The sequence below is a fragment of the Hyla sarda genome, chromosome 2 (genome assembly GCF_029499605.1).
Source record: "Hyla sarda isolate aHylSar1 chromosome 2, aHylSar1.hap1, whole genome shotgun sequence".
Classification (NCBI taxonomy): domain Eukaryota; kingdom Metazoa; phylum Chordata; class Amphibia; order Anura; family Hylidae; genus Hyla; species Hyla sarda.
This window is the reverse complement of record NC_079190.1, coordinates 383,370,222-383,380,472: the sequence shown is the minus strand read 5'-3', so window position 1 is coordinate 383,380,472 and position 10,251 is coordinate 383,370,222.

The window sequence follows — 10,251 nt, the reverse complement described above, 5'->3', positions numbered from 1 at the left end:
TAAAAGCTCGCGCTCCCGTATGTGACCGTATGCGCTCCCGTATGTCATTCATTTCAATGAGCCGACCGGAGTGAAACGTTCGGTCCGGTCGGCTCATTTTTGCGCCGTATGCGCTTTTACAACCGGACCTAAAACTGTGGTCAACCACGGTTTTAGGTCCGGTTGTAAAAGCGCATACGGCGCAAAAATGAGCCGACCGGACCGAACGTTTCACTCCGGTCGGCTCATTGAAATGAATGACATACGGGAGCGCATACGGTCACACACGGGAGCGCGAGCTTTTAGCTCCCTCCTGCCGTATGCGCTCCCGTATGGGACAAAACGTAGTGTGAACCCAGCCTAACTGTCTTGATTCCTGTTCATGATAGAAGACATGTAATAGAACAACAGAGATCATAGGTCAACATAATGAGCACAGATGAACACATAAAAGAGAGCAGTAAGCACCCCCTGTAAGGCTATGTTCACACAACAGAATGTCCACATGGACATTTCCGCATGGACATTCTGCAGTCCCATTGATTGCAATGGGATTCTGCTGCTCTGTTCACACGGCAGAATGTCTTGAAATCGTGATTCCTGCATCTGCAAAAACATTGAACCTGTTCAATATTTTTGCGGATATGCATTGTGGTCTATGAGTCAGCACATTTCCGAGCGGTCCTAGCGATAGCATGTTCTGCCAGCGCTCCGCTGTCTGTGGAATGTCTGCATGGAAATGTTTTACCGTGTGAACATAAAATCACCGATCTCAAACCACACAAATATACATGATCAGAGGAGTGCCATCATGATAAGCGTCATGAGGATTCTAAAGCATGTATTCACCGAGACAATTCCTCTTGATCTCCTAAATTATAATATAGCCTTTAATAACATCAGTTAAAAATATCATAAAGCAAAAAAAACTACAATAAGTGTACAGTGGTGTCACACAAAAATTTGTCAAAAAATTATCCCAGAGGTATACCATCCCAATATAAGATAAATCTAAGAGACAGACAGCATATTTCTCAGATGACAGAAGTGCTGGGAGGGGCATATAGATATTCAGATGAAATATATGCAGCTATAGGGTAACTCCGGGCAGATGTCCTATGCCTATAGAAATGTTGTTAATTGCTGGAAAAGGGGAGAGTGCCCACTAACGGCTACGATGCCCACTCCTCTGTCCCTGCCTTTTGAGGGACCCACCTCCTTAACAGGGTGGCCTCAACCACGGTGCCGGGCCCTACTCTGTCTAAGTGAGGGAGAAAAATAATAAATAAAGAGGAAGTAGGCAACAGAATAGATCTGTGGATGTATACCCCGGGGCTCAAGATGTGATCAAAAACAATATATAAATCATGCTCAAGGAGTGCCAACAAAAACACAGATAGCCAAGACAAAAAGTTTTGTTCCAAATTCCTACGCATTTCACCTGCCTAATAGGTGTGTTACGCCGAGCGCTCCGGGTCCCCGCTCCTCCCCGGAGCGCTCACGGCGTCTCTCTCCCTGCAGCGCCCCGGTCAGTCCCGCTGACCGGGAGCGCTGCACTGACATGGCCGTCGGGGATGCGATTCGCACAGCGGGACGCGCCCGCTCGCGAATCGCATCCCAAGTCACTTACCCGTCCCGGTCCCCTGCTGTCATGTGCTGGCGCGCGCGGCTCCGCTCTCTAGGGCGCGCGCGCGCCAGCTCTCTGAGACTTAAAGGGCCAGTGCACCAATGATTGGTGCCTGGCCCAATTAGCTTAATTGGCTTCCACCTGCTCCCTGGCTATATCTGCTCACTGCCCCTGCACTCCCTGGCCGGATCTTGTTGCCTTGTGCCAGTGAAAGCGTTTAGTGTTGTCCAAGCCTGTGTTACCTGAACCCTTGCTATCCATCTTGACTACGAACCTTGCCGCCTGCCCCGACCTTCTGCTACGTCTGACCTTGCCTCTGCCTAGTCCTTCTGTCCCACGCCTTCTCAGCAGTCAGCGAGGTTGAGCCGTTGCTAGTGGATACGACCTGGTTGCTACCGCCGCAGCAAGACCATCCCGCTTTGCGGCGGGCTCTGGTGAACACCAGTAGCCACTTAGAACCGGTCCACCAGCACGGTCCACGCCAATCCCTCGCTGACACAGAGGATCCACTACCTGTAAGCCGAATCGTGACAAGGTGCAGGATCATCAGGGAACAACACTTGGCAAAAATTGTTTAAAAAAACCGAGATACAAATGTAACACCATTGATTGTACAGTTACACTTTATATATATCAGCAACAGGCTCAGCAGCATAAACAATGAATAGGTATACTGTACAGCTCAATATCGTAAGGTGTGTGCAATAACTGGTCTGGATAAAGCTAATAACATGTGGACTATGATAATCAAAGCCGCCACATATGATACATGATATAACCAACCTCACACAGGCGGTACTCCAATTACATATGCCAACTGCAAATATCAAATTGACAAAAATCTTAGATTTATCTTATATTGGGTTGGTATACCTCTGGGCTCATTTTTTGACAAATTTTTGTGTGACACCACTGTACACTTTTTGTTGTTTTTTTGTTTTAAGATAAGATATTTTTAACTGTAGTTATTAAAGGCTATATTTTATGCTATATTATAATTTAGGAGACGAGGAGGAATCATGTGAACATAGCCTAAAAGGTAGAGAAGTGGTAAGCAGAGAGTGTGCACCTCATCAGGACAACCACTCTCTGATGACCATGTGGGAGATGTCTGCTCTCTCATCTATCTGCTGAAATTGTTCCTGATCTCCAGTCTGAAGCAAAGTCTTTAATGACGTCAACTAAAGGCCTACTGTCTGAAGCCAAAACTAAAAGCAGTCACAATAGAAGTAAATCTACGTAATGTAGAGATGCTACTCCAGTAATGGACAGGGCCGGTTTTAGACTTAAAGTGGCCCTGGGAAAAATTTAAAGTGGGGCCCCAAAAGCCGAACAAGTCAGTCACATTTAGTTAATTCAGGATGTAGCATGCCAAGAGTGTTGCAAGTTTATTAACCTCTTAAAGACGCAGGGCATACCTGTATGTCCTGCGCCCCCTTCCCTGCTATGACGCGGGCTACCAGCCACCAGGACCCATGTCTAATGCCGTCCTTGTGATCGCGGTGATGCCCAGCATTAACCCCTTAGATGTGGCGATCAAAGTTGATCGCCGCGTTTAACGTGAAAGTAAAACCGTTCCCGGCAGCTCAGTCAGGCTGCTCGGGACCGCCGCGGTGAAATTGGCTGGATCAGCAGAGCACCGATAACACTGATTTATGCTATGGCATAGCATTGAACAGTGTATGCACTAATGAAAGTTTGAATCGCCCCCCTTTTCCCTTAAAAAAAATTTAAACAAAAATAAACATAAACATATGTGGTATTGCCACATGCGTAAAATGTCCGAACTATAGAAATATAATGTTAATTATACCGCACAGTCAATGACGTATATGTAAAAAAAATTCCAAAATTGTGTGTTTTTGGTCACTTTGTATACCCAAAAAATTTATAAATAGCGATCAAAAAGTCCCATCAAAACAATAATATCAATAAAAACTAGAGACCACAGCGCAAAAAATTAGCCCTCATGCATCCCCATAGAGAGAGGTTTGGATTCCACCCCCTGAAATACACTACTGTGTGTGTGTGTGTGTGTGTATATCATTGAAAAAAAAAAAAAATTATATATACCGTATATATATATATATATATATAGAGAGAGAGAGAGAGAGAGAGAGAGAGAAAGAGAGAGATTTCCCAACCAGAGTGTATCCAGCTGTTGCAAAACTACAACTCTCAGCATGCTCAACAGCTGGAGGCACCCTGGTTGCGAAACATTGATATATACACACACATGCATATATCAGTGTTTCCCAATCAGGATGCCCCCAGCTGTTGCAAAACTACAAATCCCAGCACTCTGAACAGCCTATACAGCCGGAGGCACCCTGGTTGGGAAACACTGATTACGATATATATATATATATATATATATATATATATATATATGTGTGTGTGTCAAATGTTAGTGCCATAAGATTTTGCCACCGCTGCGATATTTGCTGCACTAGGGTTGGGCCCTTAGGTAAGCATAGTGACAGATAGTGACAGATGCACCACTGTATATCACATATATATATATATATATATATATATATATATACTATACTTATTCACATGCATACATTCAACACATACATACTCAATCACACATATATCATACATGTGTGTATATACATACATGCATTACACACACATGCAACACACTATACACAAATACATGTAACAGATGAACTGTTTACATCACACATGTACATCTACACATTACATCTATTTACTTTTATTGAAGGCTAGCTGGGTGCATTAAATACTTCAGGAGTTGCTAGATATTCATGCCTCCTGGTTTCTGCAGACTATCCTCTTCATCGTCGGCCGACAGGCAGCTAAACTGTGCAACAGCAGCAGGAGGAGGAGGAGACGGGGGAAGGAGGGGGGGGGGTGTTAAAGGAGCCTCTTACTGCCAGCACTACATGATTGAACTCTGCAGCGAGGCTCAATCCTGGATGCTGCTGGCTGCAGGGCTACACTGCTTCTCCAGCTACAAACACTATAACAGCCGCAGGGGGCCCGCTGGAGGATGGTTGCCCTGTTTGCCATGCTCTAGCGCCGACCCTGTTAATGGAACTGTCCTCTTCTAGCTCATCTGAGGACTCACTAAAGGAAACCTCTTTTGGTGAAGCTAAAGTTTTCTCTACTGAGGACTTGTACCTTCTATAGAATGATGAAGTGTCTAGTCCACTCAAAGCAATAAAGCAGATTACAGAATCAGACAAAAACACAGATAAATGCCCAAAGGGAACGCTTAATCTACTCTCACCCTAATAAAGACAAAGGGGGGAATTTATTAAGACTTCTCTTGACTAAAAGCTTTCTGGCAGAAGATGCACCAGATGTATTAGAGAGCACAAGCTGCAACTCTTGTACTGTTCATGTGCCAGACAAGCTATGAGCTGGAGCAGATTCCCAGCATAACTTACACCAACTTCTGGAGTAAAATATTTTAACTTCTCTGGTCAGAGGTCAGTCTCTCCTGAGAGCAGATGTTTAGCCTCTATCCTGTACATTGTGGAGTGCTTAAATACCCCTTTAAAGGGAATGTATCACCTAGATTTTTTTTCCCACTGAGACAGAAACTGAAACATGCTCTTTTCTTCTAATACAATTTGTATTATATTATTATAGGCCAGACATCTTCCCTGTGCTGTTTTTAACAGCATTTAGTAATATGCTTTACAACAAACCCTATCCATGGACATAGACACAATAAACATCTCCAGACCCTATTCTTAGTATGGGTCAGATTTGTAAGCATGCTTTATAACGTCTGTGACCTGTGCAGAGGTTATTCTATAGAGGAGGGGAGGCTGAGCTGTGTGCTTCATCTGTTGTCTCTATCTACTGCAGGGCTCAAGTCCTGTAGGAACATATGGGAACAGCGTTCCTGCACTTTTCCCACAGCAGGAACACTGTTTTCATTAGCAGGATTCCTGCAGAACCAGCCCTTTAGCCCTTTTGTGGAAATCTTGGGTCAGTTTCCACACAGAATGGTCACCAAAAAATAGCCATTTAAAGATCAGATCCCAAACATATGTCTGACTGGAAGTTGCCTCCTTAAATTGATCTCATAGTTACTTTTTGCTCTAAAGAAGTGTATGGCAGACTACTCTTTACTAATAGGCCTTCCCTTCTCTAAACTCTCCCCTCTCACATCCATCCTCAATGCCGCAGCCAGACTCCTCTTTCTCTCCAGCTGTAACACCGATGATTCCCCCGTGTCAGTCACTACACTGGTTACCTGTTCAGTCCAGAATACAGTACAAAATTTGCTTCATTAAGCTCCATTTAGTGCAGTCCAGGCTCCAGGGCATCTAAAATGGCGGATCCATGTACGCTTAAAACAGTATTTGTGCACAACACCAGCAGGTGTGTACTTTTGGCTGGCCTTTCACAGTATCTAGGCCCTTAAGACTTTAACAGGAACAAAATAGTACACCACTTAGATGTACATACATTATGTGGTATGCACTTATGAGGGGAGGACAATGTGCTCCGGTATGCTTTAAAAAGTATTTGTGTACAACACCAGCAGTACACACCAGTGCTTCAGCACACAGTCGCTGTGTACTGCACCCAAAATAGCACTTTCTCTCTCAATCTTACTCCCTTCCTTATCAGTGCTTCTAGGCAGGATTTGGGCTTGAGGTGAATCGCTGCTGTTCTGTGCAACACACTGCTCTCTGTCCCTCTCTGTAATAGAACGCTGTAGTGACTGGGAGGTGAATTTCTGTTGTAAAAATGCATTGTCCTCCCCTCATAAGTGCATACCACATACATACATCTAAGTGGTGTACTATTTTGTTCCTGTTAAAGTCTTAAGGGCCTAGATACTGTGAAAGGCCAGCCAAAAGAACATACCTGCTGGTAGACAAATACTGTTTTAAGCGTACTGGAGCGCGTTGTTCTCAGAGTTCCCCTCACTCAGGTTTATGGAATGGACTGTTGCAGAAATGTCTACAACTTTAACTGCCCCCTTTTAAATCCACCCTTAATGACCTTGTCACATATAATACCACCTCTTTTTTTATAGCACTTTTATCACAGATTTTAGTGTTATTTTAAGTTTGTGTGTTTTTTGCACTTGCATGTTCTGTAATCAGGGCTGTAGCTCTGATCTGGTGAGTGAGGCGATGAGCTCTGATGAGGGGGCGCAAGGGGGGTCCAGCACACATTACACTGAGGCATTGATTCCAACCAGGGTGCCAGGATTGGTGGGAAATATGGAGCTAACATTTTTAGATTTTTTGATGCGGCAGCTCCAATCCTCATGTATCCTCCCTGTGGAGCAGCTCTGGACTCTGGATTATCACTGGTCCCTCAGCAGAATGATGTGGATGGAGGGAAGGAGCAGGGGCAGCGCTGACAGAGGCTACTCAGCTTTAGGTAGTGCACCCCCACCCTTCTTTCTCCTTTACACCTCTCTGTCACCCCTTGTAACCTCTCTGTAACCCCTGGACACCCCTCTGTTATCCTGTGCACCCCTCTACACCCCTGTCTCCCATGTACACCCCTCTGTCACTGTGTGGGGTAATGCAGGAGGCATTGTGTGTGCTTGTGGGTTGTGGGGTTGTGGGGGGCAGGGGGCTGGAAACATTGGGGGAGATTTATCAAAACATGTGCAAAGGAAAAGTTGCCCATAGCAACCAATCAGATTTCTAATTTAATTTTGCAAAAGCCTTGTTAAAAATAAAAGAAGCAAGCTGATTGGTTGCTGTGAGCAACTGGGCAAGTTTTCCTCTGCACAGGTTTTGAAAAATCTCCCTCCCCTTGTGAATTGTGGGAAGGCTTGCGTTTGGAGGAAGCTGGAGTCATTTGTAGGGAAAAGGGGAGGATAATGCTGGAAAAGTGCAGAGCCTAATACTAATATTGTCACATACCGGGATGTAGGCTGTCATGAAGGATGGATCCTCCACCTGTGTGGCTGATGACTCGGACCGTATCAGGGAGCGGAGTCTAAGGTGCCGCTGGTCTTCACCAGAGCCCGCCGCTAGTCAGGATGGGCTTGCTGTGGCAGGCGACACCCAAGTCGCTATCCCCGACACTGCTCGACCACACAGGTAACTGGGCGAGGTACCGAAGGAGGAGGCTGTAGCATAGTCAACGTAGCAGAAGGTCAAGGCAGACTGCAATGGTTCGTAGTCAAAAAACGTAGCAGGAAGGTCTGGATACACGGGTATGGCAAAACAGGCAATAGAGAATGGTTTCTCTCAGGCAATAGGCACTGAAGATCCGGCAGGGAAGTGTGGGAGGTGCATAGACTTATAGGATAGTGTCAGGTGTACAGAATAATAACGGGCGTACTGGCCCTTATCATTTTTGAGCTTTGGTGCGCGTGCCCTAAGGGATGGGGCCACGCGTGCCGGAGCTGAGACAGAGTGGAGGCCCCAGGAGGTGGTGATGGGCTGGGATTCACATGCGGGCACGTCCCATGATGTGAATCCCAGCCCCGCTGGCAGCCGGGGACAAGTAGACCACGCTTGGAGTGCGGGACATGACAAATATGTTTGTGTTGCAGGTTCCATGATGTCCTGTGCCAGATGAGGAAGAAAAAAAAAAAGAGAATGACTGATCATTCGGTAAGGGTGCCCCGCTAATGTTTTTTTTTATTTACAAGGGGTTTCCCAAGCCAAAATAGAGGGGGGGGGGGGGGGAGGGGGAAAGCACAATTTTCTGTTCACGCCTCAGGAGCAAAAAGTTAGTTACGGCTCTGTCTGTAATGCACATCATGTAACAATGTTTAGCACTTAGAAGATCACTGTTATAAGAGCCTTGTAGTTTGCAGACTTTGTTTAAAGACGTTTTATCATTTATGAAAAGTGACTTGTAAATTTTTAAATAATATTAATATGATTTAAATAAATAATTGCTATACATAAAAGCAAGGTAAGAAATCCAAAATGGAAGGTTACTCTTGTCACTACATTTTCATGGCATGAAGGCCATTTCCAAAAGAATCTGCATGTCATACTGAATAACAGTATTATTTCACTAACCAGGGCCGCCATCAGGGGGGTACAGCCAGTACCCCAGTAAGGGGGCTGGGCACCAAGGGGGCCCGGGGCCCTAGGGCTGACACATGCTGGGACCCGTGCACCCCCCAGCGACTGGGCCAGTGGGTGAAAGCGGGGTGTCGCCTGTGGATGCGGGACACCCAAATTCCCTAGCCATAGCATTCAATACTGAGTGCGCCTTTAAGACACACACAGTGTTGAACGTGCTCTTGGCTGTGGCGGCTGACTTGACAGGAAGGCGTGCGGCAGCAGCTCTGCAGAGGCTGTTCGCACAGGAAGCCTAGAGGCTGTTTGTACAGGAAGCCTAAAGAGAAGTCAAGCTGCGAGGGAACGAGGCAGAGGTGAGTGGTGTTTTTTTTTTCTCCCATGGAGCTGTGTGGAAAGGGGAGAGGCTTTATTATGGGGCAAAGTGAGGGGTCATTATTGTATATGGAGGCCATGTGTGGGGGGGCATTATTATATGCGGGGACATTATAATGTATAGATGCATTGTAAGGGGGCATTAAAATATGTGGGAGGCAATGTAGTGGGGCATTATTATGTACGGGGCATTATGATGCATTGGGGCACTGCGAGGGGGCATTATGATGTATGGGGGCACTGCGAGGGGGCATTATAATGTATGGGGGCACTGCAAGGGGGCATTATAATGTATGGGGGCACTGCGAGGGGGCATTATAATGTATGGGGGCACTGCGAGGGGGCATAATAATGTATGAGAACAATGTTGGGGCCTAATACTATACAGGGGCACAGCAGGGACTACTATTTGGGGCAATGTAATACATATAGGGGGTTTGTATAGAGTTGAGGATTTTGCTGTAGCGAGAAGCCTAAAATGTTTGTCCGGCAGATTCGGTGAAGAAAAGTTGTGATCGGGAGACATCTTCATGATGACCTAGGACAGATGGAGAAGAAAGAGAAAAGTGAAGGACTCCGATCAGAGAAGACACCCCCAGTGAGTATGTACCTGTAATGACTTATATGGTCTGCAGCACCTGTGTACAGCTCAAATCTACCAGCACCTGTGTACAGCTCAAATCTACCTCTATATAGAGGTTATTGATCTTTTGTATATTGAGTTTTAATAAGTAACAACGTAGCAGTGTTAGTCAGTGGTAATGGTAATGGTCCTGGTGTGACAGAATTATATTTACTTTGTATAGTTGTGTTATTAGTGATACTGGTCTGTGTATAGTGGCTTATTTACAATATGGTGGTATTATTTACACTACGGAAATACTAGCCATGCTCTCTCTAAGCTACAGCAACATAATTTAGATCTTATTACAGTCCTTATTCTACTTCCGGTTTTTATACAACCGGTAGTGAACAATCTCCTCCCATATCTGGCCCTACACCATTTAATCCCCCCCATAATACATTCCAGCGACTATAGGCTGCCTTTCTATATGCCTTTCACGCGGCTATAAGCCTTTCTACGTTTTCCATTCACAGTCTCCGCAGCAATCCGGTGAGTCCCCTGTCTATTCAGATGAAACATATCCTCTCTGTCATGTTACTTACTTGTTGATATGTTTGTGATATGTACCTTGTTTTTTTTGGCTCCATTATAAATCCCATTATATATTGTTGTCCTATATCTGTACTATTACTACATCATTGTTAATAAAT